The sequence below is a fragment of the Podarcis bocagei genome (assembly GCF_964188305.1).
Source record: "Podarcis bocagei genome assembly, chromosome: 6".
NCBI classification, from domain to species: domain Eukaryota; kingdom Metazoa; phylum Chordata; class Lepidosauria; order Squamata; family Lacertidae; genus Podarcis; species Podarcis bocagei.
Window position 1 is genome coordinate 57,850,810 of NC_138130.1, and position 23,460 is coordinate 57,874,269.

The 23,460-nt window shown below is 40.4% G+C and overlaps 2 long non-coding RNA genes across 7 annotated transcripts in view; one reads left to right on the plus strand and one right to left on the minus strand.

Moving 5' to 3' along the window:
• LOC308590057 overlaps positions 1-23,460 on the plus strand; it is a 114,249-nt gene that overhangs the window by 29,580 nt on the left and 61,209 nt on the right. For 2 of the 6 annotated variants that reach the window (XR_014009650.1, XR_014009652.1), the window contains 2 exons: positions 267-413; positions 3,070-3,685. The exons of 1 other annotated variant lie outside the window; for it this stretch is intronic. This is a non-coding gene — a long non-coding RNA (uncharacterized lncRNA). Of the gene's footprint in view, positions 1-266; positions 414-3,069; positions 3,686-19,530; positions 19,640-22,137; positions 22,197-23,460 lie in introns of those variants that run through there. 3 more of the 6 variants (XR_014009651.1, XR_014009653.1, XR_014009649.1) reach the window with 2 other exon arrangements.
• LOC308590085 lies at positions 16,898-22,958 on the minus strand. Its single transcript, XR_014009690.1, has 2 exons — positions 22,870-22,958; positions 16,898-17,264 (listed from the first exon to the last, which is right to left on the minus strand). It is a non-coding gene; the product is annotated as an uncharacterized lncRNA (long non-coding RNA).

The following is a 23,460-nucleotide window of genomic DNA, read 5'->3' on the forward strand; positions in this document are numbered from 1 at the left end:
AGGCAGAAATGTGAAGTATCATTTGTAAAAACCAATCCGCAAAACAAAACAAAGGCATCTTTGCACTTAGTCCCCTGGTGAGGAAAAAGAATGGCTAGCTGAGTAAATTGGTGAGCCCAGTTAAAGAAAAATCAGAGTAAGACGATATACAATTATATTCCAAGACTTTTTATTCTGCATTCAACTTGGCAGCCACTTCCCCACCCAGAATACAATGTGAGTTAAACTGGTTTCTGCCACATAGCTGTTATTGTTTTTACTGACAGACCAAGTACGGTTTTATGGCTGCTGGTGAAGGAGGTTTTATTTATGCTACAATGACCTGCTGGTCCTCCTGGTTAAAGATTGGTTGTCACAGCTGTATAGGCTGGCTGATGCAGTATATGTCCAACAGAAATGAAGAGAATCCTCAGGTAAGCACCCTTAAGCAAGTGCTAAGGTGAAGGAAAACTTCTTCAGATCTGCCCCATCAAAGTTATGAGATTAGAAGGGCCTTCCTGGCTCATTCATGCAAAGCTGTGAGACTCATGTGGTGGTGGTGAGGGCTTTGAAGGGGCATATATAGGACAAAGGTGAACTACTAAGCCAGGGGGGCTCTATCCTCCCCAAAAATGCTGCAAAAGAAGGAAAACACTTTCATCTATGTTCAATTTCAATAAAGTTCTTGTTCATTCAAACTCAAGCTATAAGCCCCATCTCTACACTTGGGAGTCAAAACCTTCTTGTTATATATGATAGTTTGCATCTATTAGCTTACATACACACACACTGAAATAAATGAGTATATTAATTCCTAACTTTCTTTGAAACAATGACAATTGAAAACCATTGGAATGGAGAAACTTTAGACTCGGACCTCAATTATGCCTTAGATCACTGCTCTGGAAGCAGCTTGAACATCAAGATCACTGGGAAATGAGTTTAAACGCACACACACACCCCAATAATTTTTATTGTTTTTTAAACAAATACAAGAATCATTAAACACTTATCCAGCAATACATCTAGTGACATTTGTTCCATCCATTGACTTTAGACTAGTGGCGTAGCGTGGGGGGTGCCAGGGGTGCCGGCCGCACCGGTCGCAACATGGGCGGGGCGCGCGCTTGCACTAGCAGCTCTCTGCCCCTACTAAAATCCACGGGTTAGGGAGCCCACACTCGCTCGGCTTGGCGAGGAGGTCGCGGAAGGGGGAGAGCGAAGCCTTCTGCCGCGGGCAAAAAAAGGAGTGGAAGCCGGGCGGGCGGGCTGGCTGGCTGGCGGGGGTCTGGCTGCGCCTGCTGCTGCCAGGCTTTGACAGCTTGGCGAAGTGGAGGGAGAGGAGCTTTATGGTAATTGCGGCTCTCTCCCCACTGGCCGCCTGACTAGTGAGCCGAGCCGAGCAGGGAGTCTGGCGAGGGGGCGGGAAGAGACTTTTCCACCTCGCCTGGTCAAAAAGGAGAGCGGAGTCTCCTCAGGGCGCTCTCAGGCAGGGCAGGGCAAGGCAAGCAGAGCGAGGAGGAGAGAGGGGGGAAGGGGGGGAAGCAGCCAGGAAACGCTGCGGTGTGGAGGAGGAATCAATTAAGGAGAGAAAGCAAAAAGCCTTGGAGAAGGGGAAAAAAAGAAAGAAAAGAGGCAGCTCCAGGAGAGCGCGGGGGAAAGAGAAGCCTCGCTGCTGCTGCTGCTTGGGAGAGTAAATTACTGTACTTGCCTTGCTCCGGGTTAGGGGGCGCAAATTAATTGCCTTGCCCCGGGTTAGGGGGCACAAATTACTTGCCTTGCCCCGGGTGCTGATAACCCACGCTACGCCGCTGCTTTAGACATAAGCTTACACATGCAGTGTTCAAGTATATTACGTAACGTAACTTTTCCACTGAGAAGTGGTTGGCATTGCAAGATATTTTCCAAGAAATGTGGACACTGAGGTTTCCACAGAATCCGATATCCTCATTAGGGATCACAGGAGTCCTGCGAGCTATGTTTCCCTTGCCTCATGGCACTTGAAATGTAGATGTACATGCTTTTGACAGTGCCCCAGGAACTTAGAAATGTATCCTAATGTCTGTATAGTAAGACTATTCCCTAGGGATTCTGGTAATGGGATGCTGCTGAAACAACCTTGTAGGGCTGCATGATCCCTCTATAAAGTCAATGCATTGTAAGGTTTGATTAGAAATGTTTGCACAGTAGTAGGGTGGGTGGACATTGCTAGGTGACCCCATTGCAGCTAAACATGGCACTTAGATTGTTTGGCTCCAGTCTGAAGGCTTGGAAAGGTGGAAGATGTGCATGCTCATTCCAAGCCCCTGCTTTGAAATCTGATGCTGCCAATAGCTTGAATCAGTTCGTGCCTATGACCTTAGTCAAACGTGTGCAAATATATGCCTTCATAGCCTGTAGATTTTTTTTAAGTACAACAACTTTTGTTTTGCAGAGAACTTAATGAACTGTTGTACCTTTGTCTTGTACTTTTCATCGACACATCTGCATTAAGTTTAATGACTCGCTCAGCTGTGCTTCTCTTTGGAGTATTTCTTTATGACTTTTCAAAGTACAAACTTCTCGTTGCTTGACTGATTAACCCATTATGCTGCCGCTTAGCGAGGTTATTATCTAATTCCAGAGGGCTGATGTCTATTGAGTTTTTAACAGATGGAAAACAATAGGATATAGGAAACAAATATAGATGAACTACAGGGTAATCTGCTCTTTACTCTTTCATGCCGGATGTTTCTACTTCCTAGAATAAATTGGAAGCAAAAGCTAGTCTTCCCATGGTGCGCGCATAATGAAGTTCTCCAGAGATGCAAGGATGAAGTAGCACTCCCACTAAGGTGGCGCATCTTGCATTTGCTTAAAAAAAGCCTTCTCTGTTAAAAGCACACAGGGCACTGGTATGCAGGGACGTCTTTCTGTCAGTCTATCTATTGCCTATCAATCATCTATCCATCTATCTATCTATCTATCTATCTATCTATCTATCTATTTATCATCTATCTATCTAATCTATCATCTATCCAATCTTTTACTTCAGCTTTCCCCACCATTTGATGTTCAGTTCCTTGGATTTATTTATTTTTTTCTTTCCAGGGTAGGAAGTAGGGAAAATAAGACAGGAACTGCCATTGAATTTCTCTGAAATAGAAGTTTTGCTTGGTCAAAATACTGAAGAAATATCAAGGGAAACAAAAAGAATTACCTCTACCCCCGCCCCCCCAAAAAAAACCACTAGTGGAATTTGTTAGAAGATGTATTCCCCTAAGCTTCCAACATTTGCTACAAAGTTCTGTCTACAGTGAAATTGGATATTTTCAAACTTCTGCTTGGAAGAAACATGTAAGAAGATTTGATCATCCAATTAAAAATATTATAGCACTGCTGGTCACTTGACCTCCAATTGGTTGCATTGGTAAGGGGTGAGGCAGGGCTGTGAAGTGCAAATGCACCAGTGGAGCCAATTTCTTGTTCCATACCAACCTCACCATCACCTTTCCCCTTGTCCTCTGTCTGCTGGCTCATTAATTCAAATAGGTCTACACTGAGTAAAAGTAAGTTGAGTACCACTCAATGCATTTTACAGTCCATACCAATACTTTATTTCTGTGGCAGTAAATCTTAGGGTTGGGCTATGGGTTCATCTATAACACAACAAATTCTGAAAAGGAAAAATAAAATAAAAAGTGTTGCATAGCATAACCTTCCAACTTCTTTGTGCTTTTTTTAATTGTTAGGACTTATTTTAGTAACTAACCTCTGTATTATGCAAATACTTAATTCATTAGATTATAGTGCTTATTCTATTTGGTTATTCCTGTTCTTGCATTGTTAATAATTCTGTTTAAAGGATAAAATGAACAAATTGTCCTTAAAAATGCTTATTTGCAGTTTTTGTTTTTTTAAAAAAAGTCCTCTGACTGTTTCAACTATTTTACTAAAACATTGGAGGAGGAGGGATTTTTAGAGTTTCTAAATGAACTGGCTAAACGAAGATCATGATGAGAGATTTTGTTAACCAGGGTGAGCTAAATCTCCCTTCATAATTCTCATTTAGAATTTTTTTTTCATTATTTAAATGTCTAAGCTGGTTTAAAATTAATTTACTGAAAAAGTCAAATCTATTTTGTCTAAATCCCTTCTGCATGTGATCAGCATTCCAAGGGCCAGAAATGAACAGTTAAGTGGAACAGGCGATTTGTACTCAAGGTCAAATGGCATTTCATTTGTTTTTGTATTTACAGTCATGTTAAAATGAGTAGAGCAATCCTAAAGCACACATAGCTAATGGTTTCTACTGAATGCTACATTACACATTTAAATGCTTTCTTAAACAAGTGATTAAATGAAAATGACATCTAAATGAAATACGAGAGAGAGAGAGAGAGAGAGAGAGAGAGAGAGAGAGAGAGAGATATCCACCTGCTTGATCAAAAGCCTTTCCTGGATAAGGTGCCATCATGGGTACTGTAGCTGATGTTGGTTTTAGTTTACCTGCACAAGTTGACAAGCTCAGTATATTTCAGCTTTCTTCATTGTGAGATGCACACAATAAGAAAAGCAAGAGACGATCCATTAGTTTAGATCCAAACTTTGCTCCTGAACGTGATCAGGACCAGGGACCAGTGGACAATACCACTAGTGGCCAAGGGGGCTTTTTGCCCACTTCCCCTCCTGTAACTCACTGGGCTGCTACACCCAATTCTTCTTGAGGGTTGGCAGATCCCCTCACCCAGAAGTATCTATTTGCTGGATCAAAAGCCTTTCGTGGATAAAAGTGCCATCCACACAGAAGGTGTCATTCTGGCTTTGCTGTTCCTGGGGGCTTAATGTTGTTTCTAAACATCATTTTGAAGTTATCTTGCAAAAGCTTTGGAATGGAAGCTCAGTCTGGCTTTGAAAACTGAGATTGAATGGATAATACTTTGCCTTATCAATGCTCAACTTTCTTTTAAAATGGAAATCTCAGCAAAATACCTTTAAGTGCCCATCTCCAAGATCCAAGCTGTGATGCAGGTATGCCTTCATATTACAGTGCCCTGTTTTCATCGAAACTTATGAAAACATACACAGTGAGATATAGCTGAGCAATAGCAAGGCGCAGCATATGGAAAGCCATGTTTTTGTCATCTTATGCATGAAAGCATTTGATAGACTGTCAGTTAACCTGGCTGTGGAGGCTGCTGTCTTTAACATGCACAAGTGATGTACATACATGATCACTTGGCTGTGACTACACACCGTAACCATCTGTTAGGATGGCATACTTCCTGCTTGCAAGATGATGCACTAATTTAACTTGATCACAGGTGCCAACTGAGCTGCTTGGCAGCTATAGACCCTTCAGATAGCAGAATGTTCAAGGCAAATTACTGTAAATGTGTAACACTTCACCTGAGTCGGAAATGAAGCTCAAAACTTGCGTGCACTCAACTTGAGTGGCTGGGGAAAGAGTCAAGGGAGGAAGACGGGATAATTTCACTTTGAGACTAAAAGGCTGGCAAACAAATTCATAGCAAAGATTTTAATAAACCAATTTACTCAGAGGTGAGAGTTAATATGTGAAGAACTGGTGCTCTTTATTGAAACAGGGTGGAAATTATCCTGCTAAACCTGTTTATTTGACTTCAAAGGAAAATGGGACAATTAGAAATAAAAGCAGGAAAGCAAGTACCAAGTAGACTGATGAGTGCATAATTGTAGGAGATGATGGAGTAATGTAAGGCAATTAAACTAGAAGTGATTTTGGGGGGCGGGGATGAACCCACCTAATAAACCAAAAGGCAGCTATCCTTCAAAATTTGCACTTCTACAAATGTGATAATGTATTTTTCCAACAAAATGATTTATAGAAAAATGTAGATATTGTGTGAAATTGTTCATAAAAATGCACACATCTGCGAGAATAGCAGTAAAAATGCAAAAATGCTTGCAGAATGGTATATTATAATAATAATAATAATAATAAATTTTATTTATATCCCGCCCTCCCCAGCCAAGCCGGGCTCAGGGCGGCTAACAACAGTCAAATAAACAATCAAATAATAACACATTCTAAAAATATTTCATTATAAAAATTAGTTAAAATCAAATAGATGGCAACCGATTAAACAAAATTCTGTGCAGGTTGCCAGAGGAGGGAGTCAGGCTGCGCCCTGACCAAAGGCCTGGCGGAACAACTCTGTCTTGCAGGCCCTGCGGAAGGATGTCAGGTCCCGCAGGGCCCTAGTCTCTTGTGACAGAGCGTTCCACCAGGTTGGAGCTGCAGCCGAGAAGGCCCTGGCTCTAGTTGAGGCCAGCCTAACCTCTCTGAGGCCTGGGACCTTGAGGGTGTTATTAGGAGAATGCACACTAAAATGCTGATGAATTTCCACAAGGATGGCATAAAAATGCGAACGGATGTGAAAATGTGAACCCGAGTTAAAATTGGAAAAGTTAGACTGAGAGGAATGGAAGTTGTCAGATTCACCCACCTCCCGAATCAATTCAAGCCCTGTTTAGGTGTTGTTCATGAACAGAGAAAGGCAGCGTGACTAGGGAGGTGCACAGTAGCCCTGTTCTTGAGCAAGGAGGTCAGGTTAGGCCTTCTAAACACATTCAGGTTTACAAGCTTAGAACCCTGCTCACTGTAAAATCTTGCTAATATTAAAAGCAGTTGGCTGCAACATCTGGAGAGTCACAAATTAGCACCCCCCCCCCACACACTGTAGAGAATACATGGTGGTATTCAAGTTTTACTCAGAGTAAACCCATTGTAATTAATGAACATGAATAAGTTAGGTCCATTAATTTCATCAGGTTCACTCTGAATTAAACTTAGTTGAATACCACCCACAGCCTAGAAAAAAAGCATTTTAAAATTAAGTAAAAATGGTTTTTGATTAGGTAAAACAGGTCAATTTAAGATGGTGCCAAGCTCTTCAGAATGGTTGAGTTTTAATTAATACACAACACCAGAACACTGCCACAAGAGAATGCAATTGGAAATTTGAGTAGAAGCATCTTGAAAGGAAATATTTGTGCTCCACATTATTTGTGGAATTACCTTGTTTAGAAACAAAATATTTTGCATACAGGGTATTTTATCAGCATCCTCAGAACTGATTCAGCACTACATTTAGTTCTTCTGGAGTGATTTTTCTTTTCTTTTCTTTTCTACTGCTTATAGACAACATGCATATATTCATTGCTGACCTTGTCATTTTACTGAGAAAGAGCCCTTCCCCATAAATCTAGTTAAGGTGTTCCATGGGAATCATCATGGAGATATATGATACTGCACAAATATTGCTCAATTGCAGCAGAAGCCAATTGACATCAAGGAGATAAAGCTGCTCAGTGGGTCAATTGGCAGCTTGTGACTGATCCATCAACCTGAAAGCTTATGGAAATTAGACATGAAACACCAATTGTGTGACACTGAAGTAATGCCTTACTTTATTTAGAATCTGTCTGTGTCTAAAGGCCCAGTCCTCATGAGTTATTCTGTAATGGTGTACAATGGCTTGTGGGATCCTGCATACATTTTCCAGCACCCAACCCCTTGGCTTACATTGAGGGTAGCCATCAGTGCCAGATTGCCAAGCCTGACTTTCCCTCTTGATAGAACACTGCTATGCTATGCAAGCATTGATCCATGGCATGGAAAGTTGAAGGGATGTGGGAGGTTGGGTTCTTTCTAGCTACCTGCCTTTCCTGCTCATAGGATATATGGATAATTATGCAAAGGACTGGCAATGATTGAAGTTGTATATTGCTTGTCAAACAGTGTAGAGGTAGCCATTCTACCCCTGCATGTGAGGCACCCACTTGAATTTTAGAGAAACCTTTGGCAATGAGTTTTGGGTCTGGCTCCTCACACAATAATGCACAAGGTCAGTGCCTCATACAATATTTTGTACTAGGGGAATGATGTCAGAGTACAGCTGCAAATCTTGCTCCCTTTTCAATTCACAGAAGCAATGACTGGAAAAGAATTTGGTCACCACTTCCATCTGTAATTTTACTGATAATCTATTTTTATTTTCTTATGCCTTTGAACAGTCCCATTTCATTCAGGGGTAGTCAACACGGTGATCTTTGGATGTTGTTGGAATACAACTCCCATAATCCTTCACTATTCAGCATGCTAGCTGGGGCTGATGGGAGTTGTAGTCCAATGACATTTGGAGGGCACCACATTGACTATCGGGGGACGCGGGTGGCGCTGTGGGTAAAACCTCAGTGCCTAGGACTTGCCGATCATATGGTCGGCGATTTGAATCCCCGCGGCGGGGTGAGCTCCCGTCGTCGGTCCCAGCTCCTGCCCACCTAGCAGTTCGAAAGCACCCTTAAGTGCAAGTAGATAAATAGGTACCGCTTTATAGCGGGAAGGTAAACGGCGTTTCCGTGTGCTGCGCTGGTGCAGGCTCGCCAGAGCAGCTTCGTCACGCTGGCCACGTGAACTGGAAGTGTCTCCGGACAGCGCTGGCTCCCGGTCTCTTAAGCGAGATCGGTGCGCAACCCCAGAGTTGGACACGACTGGCCTGTATGGGCAGGGGTATCTTTACATTTTTACCTTTACATTGACTATCACTGCTACACAGAAAATATGAGGAATTTAAGAATCTACTTTGGAAACTTTCCTAATGAGACATAGTAGCTGGAACAATTTAAATGCCCATGCCTGTCTTCCTATGGTTTCACATGTTATACCTTCTTTTGATGGCAATAAAAATAGCATTCTCCGATGGTGTATTGAAACATTATGCCTCTAAGAAAAAATATTCAAATGAATTATGCAAAGCTCCATTTAAAATTGACAGAAACTGAAATACAGATGTGGATATATTTTGTTTATAAAAACTCTTTGGATGATAGATGTTGCTTCAAGGAATGTATTTTCTTACCATGGAATAGATAAACCAAATTTAATGAAGCTTGGAAAATTAAAAGAGGAGGAAGGAAAATCTTATTTTGCATTTCTTTTCCTCCTGTAGTTGATGGATATGACACAAATTTCACAAAAACTAAGTTATTCTTTTTAAAAAAATCAAAAGTTTTCAAAAATAAACATGCAAGTAGAAACTGGATAATTAAGTACAATTGTGAAAGAAAATGAACAGTGTCTTTCATTGGTCTTTCTTCTAGTCAGAGTGGCAGCTACACTACCTCTGATTCAGAACTTCACATTATCTAATTCAGGGCCATACTACCATTAGAATTGGGCAGCTGCCTTAGGCAGCAGATTATGAGTTTCTGGTAAGGACAACAACGTGTTCATTATTCAAGAGCCAGTGTGGTGTAGTGGTTAAGAGCGGTAGTCTCGTAATCTGGGGAACCGGGTTTGTGTCTCTGCTCCTCCACATGCAGCTGCTGGGTGACCTTGGGCCAGTCACACTTCTCTGAAGTCTCTCAGCCCCACTCACCTCACAGAGTGTTTGTTGTGGGGGAGGAAGGGAAAGGAGAATGTTAGCCGCTTTGAGACTCCTTAAAGGGAGTGAAAGGCGGGATATCAAATCCAAACTCCTCCTCCTCCTCCTCCTCCTCCTCCTCCTCCTCCTCCTCCTCCTCCTCTTCTTCTTCTTCTTCTTCTTCTTCTTCTTCTTCTTCTTCTATTTGTTGTTACTGTATTTTATGCTGGCATGGGAAAGCATATCTGCGATTTTCAGGGGTCATAATAAATTGAATAGTTAGTACTATATACCTTAACTTGGCAGTGGTATAACGTTTACTGCTTCACCTTGGACAGCAAGCTGCATAGATTGGCCCTTGGTGATACTGTTTATTACCAATACCAATCTGGTGTGCCTTGCTGCATTTCAGTTCTAAAAGAATGTTGACAAACCAGATTGGATGAAACTGGAAACTTTGCACTGACTAGTAAAAGTAAGAGATAAGTCATATGCTCACTTCTACAACATTTAAAAGAAAATCGAATTGTATTTTAAAATGGAAACTGACCAATGGAAAATGTAACTTGAAAAAAGAGACATTGTGCATACCTTTGTAAACCAAGAAATCTTTAATAAAAAAAGAAAAAAAGAGACAAGTTTTCCCTCATAAAAAACAAAAAACAAATGGATCCACAGTTGTGGCTGAAACTATTTATCCTGTCAACAAGCAGCAAAATTCAGGAAACCATTTTGCTGAATGCAATCTCGCATAGGGTGCAGGTGGGAGCACAACCAAATATTCTCCTTTTTCATGTAGGAGCTTTAAAAAAGGAAATTGAGAAATCTATCAGAAAAATCTTTTCTGGGAAATATTACCCTAGCCCTATTTTATTCCCACTCTTTCACATAAATTGCCTTCTAGAAGGCATGTGTGGAATAAGTCAGAGAATTAACTTTACATATGGTCTAGCAAAAGTATTGTGGAAACCAAGAAGGGACTTATTCTGGCCCCCACTCACACATTTCCTCTCCCAAGCTCAGCAATACAGTAGTTTGTAAAATCAATTTCCAGCTGCTCAAGTGAGTGGAGTCCCCAGCCTGGCATGCCTACTTTGCAGCTGATGCTTGGGCCAATTAACATACCACCCTTATAGAATACCATAAACATGTAAGGTAAAGGGACCCCTGACCATTAGGTCCAGTTGTGGCTGACTCTGGGGTTGCGGCGCTCATCTCGCTTTATTGGCCGAGGGAGCCAGCGTACAGTTTCCAGGTCATGTGGCCAGCATGACTAAGCTGCTTCTGGTGAACCAGAGCAGCGCACAGAAACGCTGTTTACCTTCCTGCCGGAGTGGTACTTATTTATCTACTTGCACTTTGACATGCTTTCGAACTGCTAGGTTGGCAGGAGCAGGGACCGAGCAACAGGAGCTCACCCCGTCACGGGGATTCAAACCGCCGACCTTCTGATCGGCAAGCCCTAGGCTCTGTGGTTTAGACCACGGCGCCACCTGCGTCCCAAGAAATAAACATATTAGACAACTAACAAAACAAAACAAAAAACCACCTCTTTCAATTTTGACCATCAGGGCAACAGATGCCTGTGTCAGAAAAAAAGGCTGGACGGGGACTTGTCAAGGGATGTTTTAAAAATAGGCACAGATTATAATACAGTACTCAGTCTTAAAAGGTTTATATGAACTGAAGACAGATTCTGCTGTTTTTCTGCCTTCTCCAGCAGGATGTTTCATTTTTGCACACTTTTGTTGCAGTTTTGCAGCACTTGGATTCAATAATATGTACATTGCTTTCTGGAAGTAGCCACAACTTCACTGTCTCAAGTATTCGAGAGTGAGTTTAGGCTAAAAAGAGAAGATGAGATAAGTTAAGTGCAGTTTCATATTCTACCAGTCTCAGTTTTTGCTCTGAGATCCCCAGACTGTCACAGATCAATAGTTCTTATTTAAGAATTGCATTGTTTTAGACTGTAGTGTCTTCAACTGATTGTGCTGTTCCTGTAGTGTAATGCATAACAACTCGAAATTGTGGGTCTGTGAAATAAGGGTGGATTGACAGGGACATATCCATAACTTCACTTCTGAAAATGTTACCTTTGGATTATTATTTTTTTCATTTGATGATTTGTGATTTGTTCTTTTTTAAATAAAGCACTGTTAGGAAAATTACAGCCCAGTAATTCCTGGTAAAACTTTGGAAAATTGCATGCACAGCCTATTTAAAAAGTCTTACCAATTTAAATGGCAATCCTAACCACACTTACCTCGAAGAAAGCCCCATTAAATTCAACAGGGCATACAACTGAGTAGATATGGTTAGGATTGCATGGTAAGTATAGTTTGAAAAATACAAACCATTATATTCTCTATTTTGAAAAGATGGTTTAATTCTATCCACAATAGATCAGAAATGAAGTACTTAAGATTCAGTCAAATCTCACTAAAGGTCTACAGTCCATAGAAGGACACAGGGTGTCTGGGTATTAAGCCACCTCTCATTTCAATTACCCACAGTGCTCGAATGTAAATTGCTCTGGGCATAGTACATCATTTAAAGGGTGGGTGGTCCATAGGTTCCTGTTTCAGACTGTAGTGTTGCTGCCCCCTCCTACCAACAGGTAAGCCCAGCTGGGGACCAAAAATATAGGTAGATGCTCAGCAGAAAGCACTTTGCTGCTGTTCCTCAAAACTAGATTAACATGCCCATCATCAGTTCACAGATGAAATATGGTAGTACTTTACTGAACTATCAAGGAAAAAAATGATATATGAATTTGGCTTAGGGTTCACTTTCCCCCTTACAATTTAGGCATGCTCCTCAAGTCTTTAAAAACTGAGCTACTTTGTCACTATGGAGATATGTCCTGCTATGAGAAATATAGGAGGGGACCTAGATTAGTGGTCACACACATATTTTCATGTAGGAGATCACAGATGCAAACTGTACTACGTCCAGTTAAAGGTTTCCAGTGGCTGGTTTGGGAAAGAGCTTTGTGGAGCTGCTGCCAGTCATAGCAGGCCTAATTCAGTATAAGACACTTCCATAGTCAAACTCTGTCACTTGTGCCCTGTTCTCATAGCCAATACTGAGAGGAAAAGGATGACCAATGTGTTTACTTCAATGTTCCTCCTCCAAATCATTGCGACTGGAGTGCACTGGGAAAACAATCAACTGTGATTAAAATGAAAGAACTTCCCCCACCACCTCTCTATGGTTACCAGACGTCCCCATTTCCCGGGGACAGTCCCCAGATTTACAAATCTGTCCCTGGACAAAATCCGTCCCTAGAATGTCCCCGGATTTCATTGAATGTCCCAGGATTTATATTTTAAGTGTTGTAGATTTATTAGTAGGGAATGAATGTTGCGTGATTGGTTCAATGGCACAAGACACATCATATGGGGACTTCATGTGAGGCAAAATGGCGGGCGCCATGGCAGTGAGCAGCTCCTGAAGCCAGCCAGAGCCAACTGCGCTACCAGGCTGGCTTCGGGCTGCTGAGACTGCCGCTGCCACTGCCACTGCCTGGGGGGAACCAGGGACGCCCGGAGGGAGAAGGAGGAGAGAGAAAGAGGAAGGAGAAAAAAGAGGGAAGCCCCAACTTGCTACGCTGCTGCTGCTGCTGCCGCCGCTAAGGAGGAGAGGTAGGAGAGCACCAGGAGGGCAAGGACACGTGGCCAAGCCCAGGCCCAACCAGAGCCTACTCCACAGTGGCTAGCGCTCCAAGAGAGCAGGTTGGGGCCCAGAGGAAGGCTGTGTGACAGAGGAGACCACAGAAGAGAAGATATTACTTCTTTTTAATAACTTTTTAAAAATAACTCCCCCCCCTCTTTTTAAAAAAAACCAAAAACGTGTCCTCGGATTCTTTGGGGAAAAAACTGGTAACCTTACTCTACACCTTTGCTGTCTCTTCTGCGCCACCTCCCTTCTTGAACTCTGGATGTTTCCCCAGTCAGCTTGGTTTTGTTTCTCAGAAAATCAAGTGGAGGGGGCAGCTATGCATTTGCCTTTATAGGAAAACCAAGGCAACCATGTTGCTTGGAAGACTGGACATCCCTTGCTCTGCTACAGCATGCCCTGTTAACAGTGCAATCCAACTTGGTGATGCGAAATATTACCCCAAATCATTCCAATTCAGCTCCTTTGGGGGGTACACAGAGAGCCAATGCACACCGCTAATGTTGCAGTGTCCACAGGTGTATGACTGTAGAATGCTTGCTGAAACATTCTGTGTGCCACAGGTCTGTCCTGTGGTCATCACAAAACAGTGAAGTTAACCTACTTTTAAAACTCTTTCTTAAAATGACATTGTCTTAGAACATTCAATATGGCACAAGAGCATTCTTAGTGACTTATCTGGCTTACATACTATGGGGCATTCTGAGCCAACTAATCAAGTTCCTTAATTCAAGGTGAACCTCTATTGCTTCCATGACAGTGGAGAACTAATTATTGCATTTTTATATTAATGGAAGCAAATGTATTTATATTCACTGATGAAGTTTGGAAGGTTAAAGCCGTCTTAGCTAAGATATATAATGTAGTAAAAATACAACGTAAAAAATTATTAGTGAATTAATTCCATGCAGAATTTTTCACAGCATGTATTGGAAGGTTGGTATTCTTTTACATGCTGAATTAGTATGGACCCATGTACTTACACAGACTAATTGATAAATTTCACTTTAATTGACATTGGGACAACAAAGAATCTGTCTTTCTGGACAATGTTGGCAGTCTCATATCCGAATGACCTCCAGCATTAGGTAGAGGTTTTGAAACTATGGTATGAATTTATTACTTTCTTCAACTTTTAGTCAAAAAGACAAGGTGAACAATGAAGTTAAAAGCCATAAATTATACATAATTTCCAAAAGGAAAAAGGGGGCATACTGCTGCCTCACTTCAGTGTGATTCATTATGATTCAGTGTGATTCTGCAAATGTATGCAATGTTTATGAATATAGACTGCTTATAGAATTATATAATGGAATTGTAAACATGAGTTAAAAGGTATTATTTGAATTTTGAAGTGTGAAACCAGTTCTTGCCATGTTACATTTTCTTTAGTACAATTTGGACATTTGGATTAAAATAGACTTCACCAATGCCACTTCTAGCACAGTACCATGAAGTTTTCCATTTTTGTAATCTTTCAACTGTGCTGTCTCCTCTTTCCCCCTTGGATAAATCTGTTTAGCACAGAGGTGCTGAGCTTTCTCCGACTCGTGCTCATTCTGTCGTCCTAAGTAGCTTTCCTTGTGACCAATCATGTGGGGTCTTTTTGGCTCACTTACTGTCAACTGCTCAGTTTTCATAATCAGAGCATGAGGGCAATGTGTCTCGAGTTCTCTGAGAATTAATTGTCTAGTCATGCATGGGCTTCCATTTTAAGGGGATTATAAAGCAGACCTATGAAAATCCCCACAATGCTCTGCTTTGCAAGTCAGAGTAGTAAGTCAGTCCCAGTCTGTTAATGTCTACAAATTACTCAGTCTTCTCTGAAATGCCGTCCACAGAAAACATTCTCCTTTATTTAAGAAGGTTGTTGCTGCAGTAGTGAGGTAACCAGAGTCATCCTTATAGTACACTGGGCCATCTCCAAAAATACTAATGTGCTGCATCCTACCCATAGGGAATTTAGCCAAGTAACTCACATTAATCATCATTCTTTTTCAAAATAAAAAAAATTCCTTCCAGTAGCACCTTAAAGACCAACTAAGTTAGTTCTTGGTATGAGCTTTCGTGTCCATGCACACTTCTTCAGATACACTGAAACAGAAGTTGCCAGATCCTTCTATATAGTGAGAAGGTGGGGAGGGGTGTTACTCAGAAGGGTGGTGGGAATGGGAGATAGGCAGATAGCTGAGAGAGAATTTTTTTTTTTTTTTTGACTATGGCAGACCAACACGGCTACCTATCTACTACTGGAACCATGGAAGGCATTCTTTTTCAGTAACACTGACTTGGAGTTGAACATTTTAGGCATGTACAAAACACAGCATTGAGAATTGTTGAATTGTGGCCGTTGTGATACATATGATGTAGTCTTGAACTTGGATTCAGGACTACTGCATAGACAGGAACAAGCTACAACCTCTGTACAAAGTACTGGCATATAGAAGTGATTCTGAAAGCACTCAGATTTGATCCATAATGTTTGAATCAGCCCACTGATGAGGCAAAAAATAGCTGTCCTGATAAGGACCCGGACAAAATGAAGGTATGCTTTGAAGAAACACGGTGATGCTTCTATGTTATTTCACTCAGATGAAGATGAGTGGGAAGTAATATGGAGTCTCTCCAGAAACTGTGAATATTTGAAGTGTTGTAGGCTTTGTATGCATCAAAGTGTGACCCACTGGACTTTGTATAGCTAGAGATATCAACCTTATAGAATCATAGAACTATAGAGTTGGAAGGGACCATGAGGGTCATCTAGTCCAACCCCTGCAATGCAGGAATCTCAACATTAGCATCCATGACAGTTGGTCATCCAACCTCTGCTTAAAAACCTCCAACGAAGGAAAGTCCACAACCTCATGAGGGAGTCCTTTCCACTGTTGAACAGCTCTTACTGTCAGAGGGTTCTTCCTGGTGTTCAGTCAGAATCTCCTTTCTTGTAATTTGAATCAATTGGTTTGGGTTCTACCCTTCAGAGCAGGAGAAAACAAGCCTGTTCCATCTTCCATGTGACAGCCCTTTAGATATTTGAAGATGGCTAGCATATCTCCTCTCAGTCTCCTATTTTCCAACCTAAACATGCCAGCTCCTTCAACCATTCCTCATAAGGTTTGCTTCTCAATATCCTTCTTTTGTTCTGTGATGCCCAGAATTGGACACAGTGGTCTGACAAGGCAGAATAAAACACCACTGTTTAATTATCTGTTCTAGGATGTTTCTTGGTATTGATGTCCAGCTTACTGGCTGGTAGTTACCCGGGTCTTCTTCCCCTGCCCCTTTTTGAAGATGGGGACTACATTTACCTGCCTCCAGTCTGCAGGGACTTCACCTGTTCTCCAAGAATTTTCAAAGATTATAGACAGAGGGTCTGAGGTTGTATCCACAAACTCCTTTAACTTCCTTGTGTACTGCTCATCAGGCCCTGGATTTTTGAATTCATGTAAAGTAATGAGGTGTTCCCTTACTACCTCTTTACCTATCGTAGGCTGCAGCTCCCTTCTTGTATCATTTATTTTGTTATCACCAGGTTGGCCATTGATTTCCTTTTGGGTGAAAACAGGAACAAAGTAGGTGTTGAGCAGTTCTGCCTTTTGTCTGTCACCCAATAATATTTCTCTGTCTTCTCCACTTAGAGGTCCTACTACTTGTTTATTCTCCTTCTTGCTTCAAACATAGCCAAATAAACCTTTTTAAATTATTTTTAACCAATCTTGCAAGCCTGAGCTCATTCTGAGCTTTGACCCACCTGACATTCACCCTGCAACTGTTGGTTACTTATGTATACTCCTCCTTCCTGATTTCCCCGTTCTTTCACTTCTTATACAGTGCATTTCTTCTTAAATCACAGCTCATCTGCAAGTTCCTTATGCAGCCACACTGGTTTATTTAGTTGCTCGCCTCCCACTTTTCTTTCTTGTTGGAATTGTCTGTCTTTGTGCCTTCAATATTTCACCTTTAAGTAACTTCTATCCATCTTGAACTCCTTCTCTTTGAGTATTTCTGACCGTGGTATCTCAACCAGTATTTCCTTAAGCTTTCTGAAGTTGGAATTCTTAAAGCCCAGAGTGCATCTCCGGTTAAATTCAGCTTTCCCTTGCCTCTGTATCTTGAAACCCAGAAGGACATGATCACTTTCTCCTGTTTCCCAGTACTTCCACTTCATCAATCAATTCTTCCTTGCTGGTGAGAACTAGGTCCCAGTTTGGTCCCTTGTTGCTTCTTCCCACCTTCTGGCAAAGGAAATAGGCATATTAAATAGGCAAAGTAAAAGAAGTATTTTCTCATAAATTATGGCTTCTTGATATACCTGGTGATGTACTTTGCTTGGTGGGAAAGTAGGAGGAAATGGAAAATAAGTTTATGGAGTTGGAAGCAAAGCAACATCCAGTACCAAGTTTCTTCTACACCCAAACAACAAACCTGTTCCAGGCACATCTGAAATCAACTAAACATCTCCTTGTTTACAATAATCTGAAATTACATAATTAGGTTTTGAGTTCAGAAACATTTGATTTTGAGTGGCTGCTTAACTTCCATTGCCTTCAATAGAGCTTAATTAAATGCTTGATTGGTTTTTTCTAAAATCAAGCTGTCCTGAATAAGGGTTGCTTATACCATTGGAACATGACTACAAGAGAGATTTTCCCCAGTCTAGTGCTTGCATTACATCACCCATCATCCCTGACCATTCACATTGCTAACTGGGGCTTTAATTGAAAATGTTTGGAGGGCACAACATTGGAGAATGATGTAGACATCTACATGCAGACTTTTAGAGGCCTTGTAATACTATATGGTTTTTTTTAAAAAAATGCACATAAATGTAGACAATGAAATCTAAAATAAAATATTTATAGCAGAATATTTAGAAATGTGTTATAGATAAAATATCTGCACATTTAATGTCTACACTTGTGTCATTAACCTGTTGATCAGTGGGGACTAAAATATTTTCAGTTTTCGGCACATTATTAACCTCGGGGTTTTACATCTTTGTTTAATCCAAATACATAAAAAGCTCATAAAGTCCAATAAATAAAACTAGGAACCTCAATTTCCAATTATTCTTCAGCCTTTTGAAGCCATATTGGTCAGACGTTCTGCAGTAAATGTTAAACAGTTGGCCTTCACACACTGTCCTTTTGGTTAACACTGGGCAGCTGCCTTTTATTGGAAAGGTTATTTGCATTTTAATACATCAGAATAAAATCATTTCAACTTACATCAAAACAGCTATTTTCCAAAGGTCTTTTCTTTGGAAAATAAATGCTCCTCTAATAATATGTACTAACAGAAAATTTCAACATTAACTTTGCTTTCAATCTGAACAAACTTTGACAGAGAAATATATTGCTAAATTAATGGGATTTTGGATTTCCTTCTGGAAAGCAAGCTAACTGTTCATAACTGCTAACTGTTCATATGTATGTGTATTTCTTATGTGGAAGAGGTAGTGCAAGAGGTGTAGTGAATGTTTGGTTGCTCCTCATTAATGCGTTTTGATAGATCTATCCTCCATTAATTTGTGTAACCTAGAACACAATTATTCACTCTCATCATATGAAAATTGAGTCAGCAAGCCTCGTCTGGCTATAGCATAGTTTCTCAAATTGTGGAAAGTGCCCTAGAGGTAGTAGACAATTGTGGGGTAAAAGACATGTTGGAATCACACACTCTAACCAAGACTTAGCTTACATTTCTTCTTCTTATTATTATTATCTGACAAATATTTGAAAATGTTCATTTTGGAGCTCTTCCTGAACAGTTGGATAATTTAATTCCTTCCCTGGAGAATCTTTCGTGAAATAGCCACTCCTGTTTCTCCATCCATGAATGTTGGATGCATCTGTGGGTTCAGTTTTAATATTGTTTATTATTTTAAGGTTGTTAAAGGAAGCAGTGGACTAAGGTCCCTGTGTCTTCTAGCTCTCCTTAGTGTCCCGCTCGTTGAGAGCATGAGGCTCATAGGAGAAGCATAAAGCTGTGAAGGCAAGGCAAAGCAAAGCAGAGAGCAAACAAGAATAGGACCATGGACAGCTCCAGTGATGCCTTGCTAACTGAAGCACCTTTTCCCTAAGCCATCTGCTGGAAGGTTACCTCTGTAGGGAACTATAGCCAAGTCAGGAATGTGGTAGAGAAGATGATTGGTATCAAAAGCCTTGGTGAAGTCAATAAGAAGGAGAAAGATTACACTCTTCTAGCCCCTTTCTTGACAGTGGTCATCAATCAGGGTGACCAAGGCCAGTTCTGCCCCATAACTGTACCTGAACCCATACTGGAATGGGTCCAAATAACCAGTATTGTCCAAGAATGATGGTATCTTCCCTGATCACTGGCAAAACTAGCTGGAGTCCAAGAGAATCTGGAGGGGCAGATTGTGAAATTGCCTGTTATAGGAAAGCAAGTAATTTAATACTTTACAGCGTCATACTTTGTAATTCAACTGAAACAGCAAGTATGAATTTGTTGACTCTGCCTATAGGAACTCTACTGCTTTTACTGTTTTGAAAGCAGTAAAATGGAAACAATTTTAATAATGCCAAAGTCAACATGAAAACCTAAAGCATTATCATCACTGAATCATAATGCAGGTAGGTAATTTTGCTTTACTTTTGTTTGATATTTACACTGTACTGTCCAACCAATTTAAAAGTGTGCTGAAGGTGGACCATAAGTGTCATCAGCCCTGATCCAGGTAGCATGAGGTCAATGAGATTGCATTATATTTGTAGGCTGTGAACTATTGGCTAATATATCCTCTGTCATTGTGATGAATCTAGTTGCTTTCCACTGGCACTTATGAATTTCCTTCCTGTACCACCTGCACAGAGCTTAAATGTTATGGGCTATTTATTCCACATAGAACCATATTCCCTTGTGGGCAGCAGTTTTGGGGCCATATGTCAGTGGTGGACACACACAGAGGCAACAAATGAGTGGGATCAGAGACAAAACTAGGCAGAGCAATGAGTGTGTCTCCTTTGTACAGTAGGCTACATATAACACACACACACACACACACACACACACACACACACATCTCTACCCTCTACTCAAGGAAGTAGGAAGCATTTTCACAGTTCCATGACACATCCCAACTAGGAAAAAGCACTGAAGGAGAGCATATTGCTGGATTTATGAAGGACATGGTCTGGAGAATTCTTGAAGGCTGGATGAAGAAGCATCAAGGGCTATATTATGAAGCTTCTAGCATTTGTTAGATGAGGGATTGGCTAATATTAAAAAATACAGATTTATTGGATTTAGAAGGACATGATAATAGATTTGGATAGCATGCATATTTATTGTATCAGAAGGCAAAAGTACATAAAAGTTTCCATGTAATAAGAAATGTGATTTTTAAAGTGTGGGGAAAATATAAAGGCTTGTTAGAACAAAAAAGACCATGGTGGCTTTCCCCACTGGAAGCAATATCCTTGAAAAAAATAAATATGAATCCTAATTGGGCAACATACAGAGAACTGTTAAAAGAAAAGGATAACCAATTAAAATTGAAGAAATTTCAGAAATAAGAGGGTTAAAATAAGAGGAAAGGTAACAATCTGCTTACAATATTTCCAGTTGAATGATACAGTATATTCAAAGAGGATTAAAAGGAAGGATTTAATTATGAAATTTCAAATTTCCAGAGAAAAATAATAGAAAATGACAATAAATTATTATCAAAAATGTACAATATATTGTTGGAATGGGATACTAAGGATGAAGAGGTCAAGTGTGTTACGACAAAATGGGCAATAGATGTGGGAGATAATATGATGGTAGACTGGGAATGATTATGGAAGAATGATATAAAATTTACAGCATGTACATTACTTAAAGGGAATTATATGAAAATGATGTATAGGTGGTATTTAACACCAGTTAAATTGGCAAAAATGTATAAAACAAGAGGAAATAAGTGTTGGAAATGTAAAGAAATGGAAGGTATGTTTTATCACATGTGGTGGCAATGTAAGGTTATATAAAAAAAATGGGAAATGATATATAACGAATTGGGGAAAAAATGTTTAAAATAACCTTTGTTAAACAACCAGAATCTTTCTTATTAGGAATTAGAGGAACTGATCTACCAAAAAAATACAAAACTGTTTATGTATGCAACAACAGCCGTGCAAATATTGCTAGCCCAGCACTGGAAAGGAGGTAAACATAAAGGTACCCGTGCCCGTACTGGCCAGTCGTGGCCGACTCTAGGGTTGCGCACCCATCTCACTTAAGAGGCTGGGAGCCAGTGCTGTCTGGAGACACTTCCGGGTCACGTGGCCAGTGTGACAAGCTGCATCTGGCGAGCCAGCACAGCACACGGAAATGCCGTTTACCTTCCCGCTAGTAAGCGGTCCCTATTTATCTACTTGCACCCGAGGGTGCTTTCAAACTGCTAGGTTGGCAGGTGCTGGGTCCGAGCAACGGGAGCGCACCCCGCCGCGGGGATTCGAACCGCCGACCTGACGATTGGCAAGTCCTGAGGTTTTACCCACAGCGCCACCCGCGAAGTCTCTACTAAAGAAGACTGGCAAATTAAACTAATGGAATATGCAGAAATGGCTAAATTAACTGGGAAACTTACAAATCAAGACAATAACAAATATAAAAACAATGGGAAATATTTATTGCATATATACAAAAGCAATGTAAGGAAGTTAATACATTAAAAGGATTTTTTTTAAAAAAACAACAACAACAATACTTGTAATGTTATGGAGAAAGTTTAAATAAGGAAGTAATTAGAGATAAAGATTTTTTGTTGACGTGCACAAATGAAAATAACACAAAGGAACCAGGGGAGGGAGTGGAGGGAAGTCAGGGGATTCGATGAATCCCAAAATATGGATTAATACTAAGAGTGAATATAGATGTTTTAATTGTTTTATTTTGTGTAGTTTCCCCCTTTTCTTCTTTCTCTCTCTTTTTTTCTTTTTCAATGTCATGATTGTTTATTGAGAAAATTAATAAAAAAAGATTTATTTTTTTAAAAAAGAGAAACATCAACTGCCTGAAGTTTCCCCACTCCTGATTTATATAGTGAGAGAATTAAGACAAAATGTTATTAAATTCATGCTACCAGGCATAAAAGAACAGCCAACAAAGGTCTCTTTCCTGTGACTAATTCTTGGAACATCCCACTCAGCTTCACTAGCAGCTGGCTGATATTGTCAAATGTCACATAGATGGGCAGGTTGTCAGTGCATTTGGAACTGCAACGTGTGGGAGATGTAGCTGCCTTACATCTGACAACCATGCTTGCTTTACTTCCTTGCCCCATTTCAAATATCTGGCACCAGCCAGGTTAGGGAGCAATTTAGCTGTAGACATCAATTATACTGAATCATCTCACAGAGATTGGAATCAGTGGTGCAAGTGGTTATCTTGAAAATGCTTCTGTAATAAGTGATAAATATATAATCTGTTTTCTTACAGCCTGAAGAAGGCATTGCCTGCTGATTCTTTCAAGAACTCTGTTTCAAGAACTCTATTCAAAAGTGTTCTATATGTGAAAATCTCCTTTGTCTTTTTTTGAAAACATGTGTTTTAGTTAAGATTCTTTCTTTTCCCCCAGGACAATTTAATTTGTTCATTTGCATGGGAAGGACCAAAGAGAAAATGTGCCAATAACTGGCTTGTACTAGGAAGAATTTTTGAGAATACCAGGGTTAGAGGGCGACTAGGCGTTGGATTGCTATATTTAATATATAGTATTAAGTATAGTATTAAATACTATATTTCATATATAGATGATGTCATTGAAAGTAGCTTTCCACTCCTCCCTTTTTAAACACAGTTTAAAAGAAGTATTGACCGTATATACTTTCCATGATACTGTAGGGCACAGGAACAACAAAGTACTTGGCACCAGGAGGGGGTTCTAAAGTGCCTGCTGTTGCCCACTGTTAATGTGCAGGAATACCTGGAACAGAACTGACAAGAGATTAAATGACCAGCAGTAATGTTAACTCCAATATGTGTGGAAGAAAATCTGAATTATTTCTATTACTTTTTTTCATCACTTTGTCTGAGACAAGATATCTCAAAGCACCTTACAAATCTATAGAAGGTAGAACAACCTGATAATCCAAACCAAATACTCTAGGGAAAATGCAATGAAACCAAATTCCTAAAAGTGCCAATCCAACAATAACTATAAAAAGAATGAATACGAACCAATCACAAAAGTAGGCAGAAAGCATACCATAGCATAGACAAATGAGAATGCCTTAACCTGGCACCTGGAAGTTGGCAACCATTGTTTCAGGTGTGTTTCCCTAGGGAAATCATTCCACAAATGGGGGAACCACCACTTGGAAAGCTTGTTTTCAGATTGCCACCCTCTGCAACCTCCCTCAGAGGAGGTACATGGAGAAGGGCCTCTGATGATAATCACAAGGTCCAG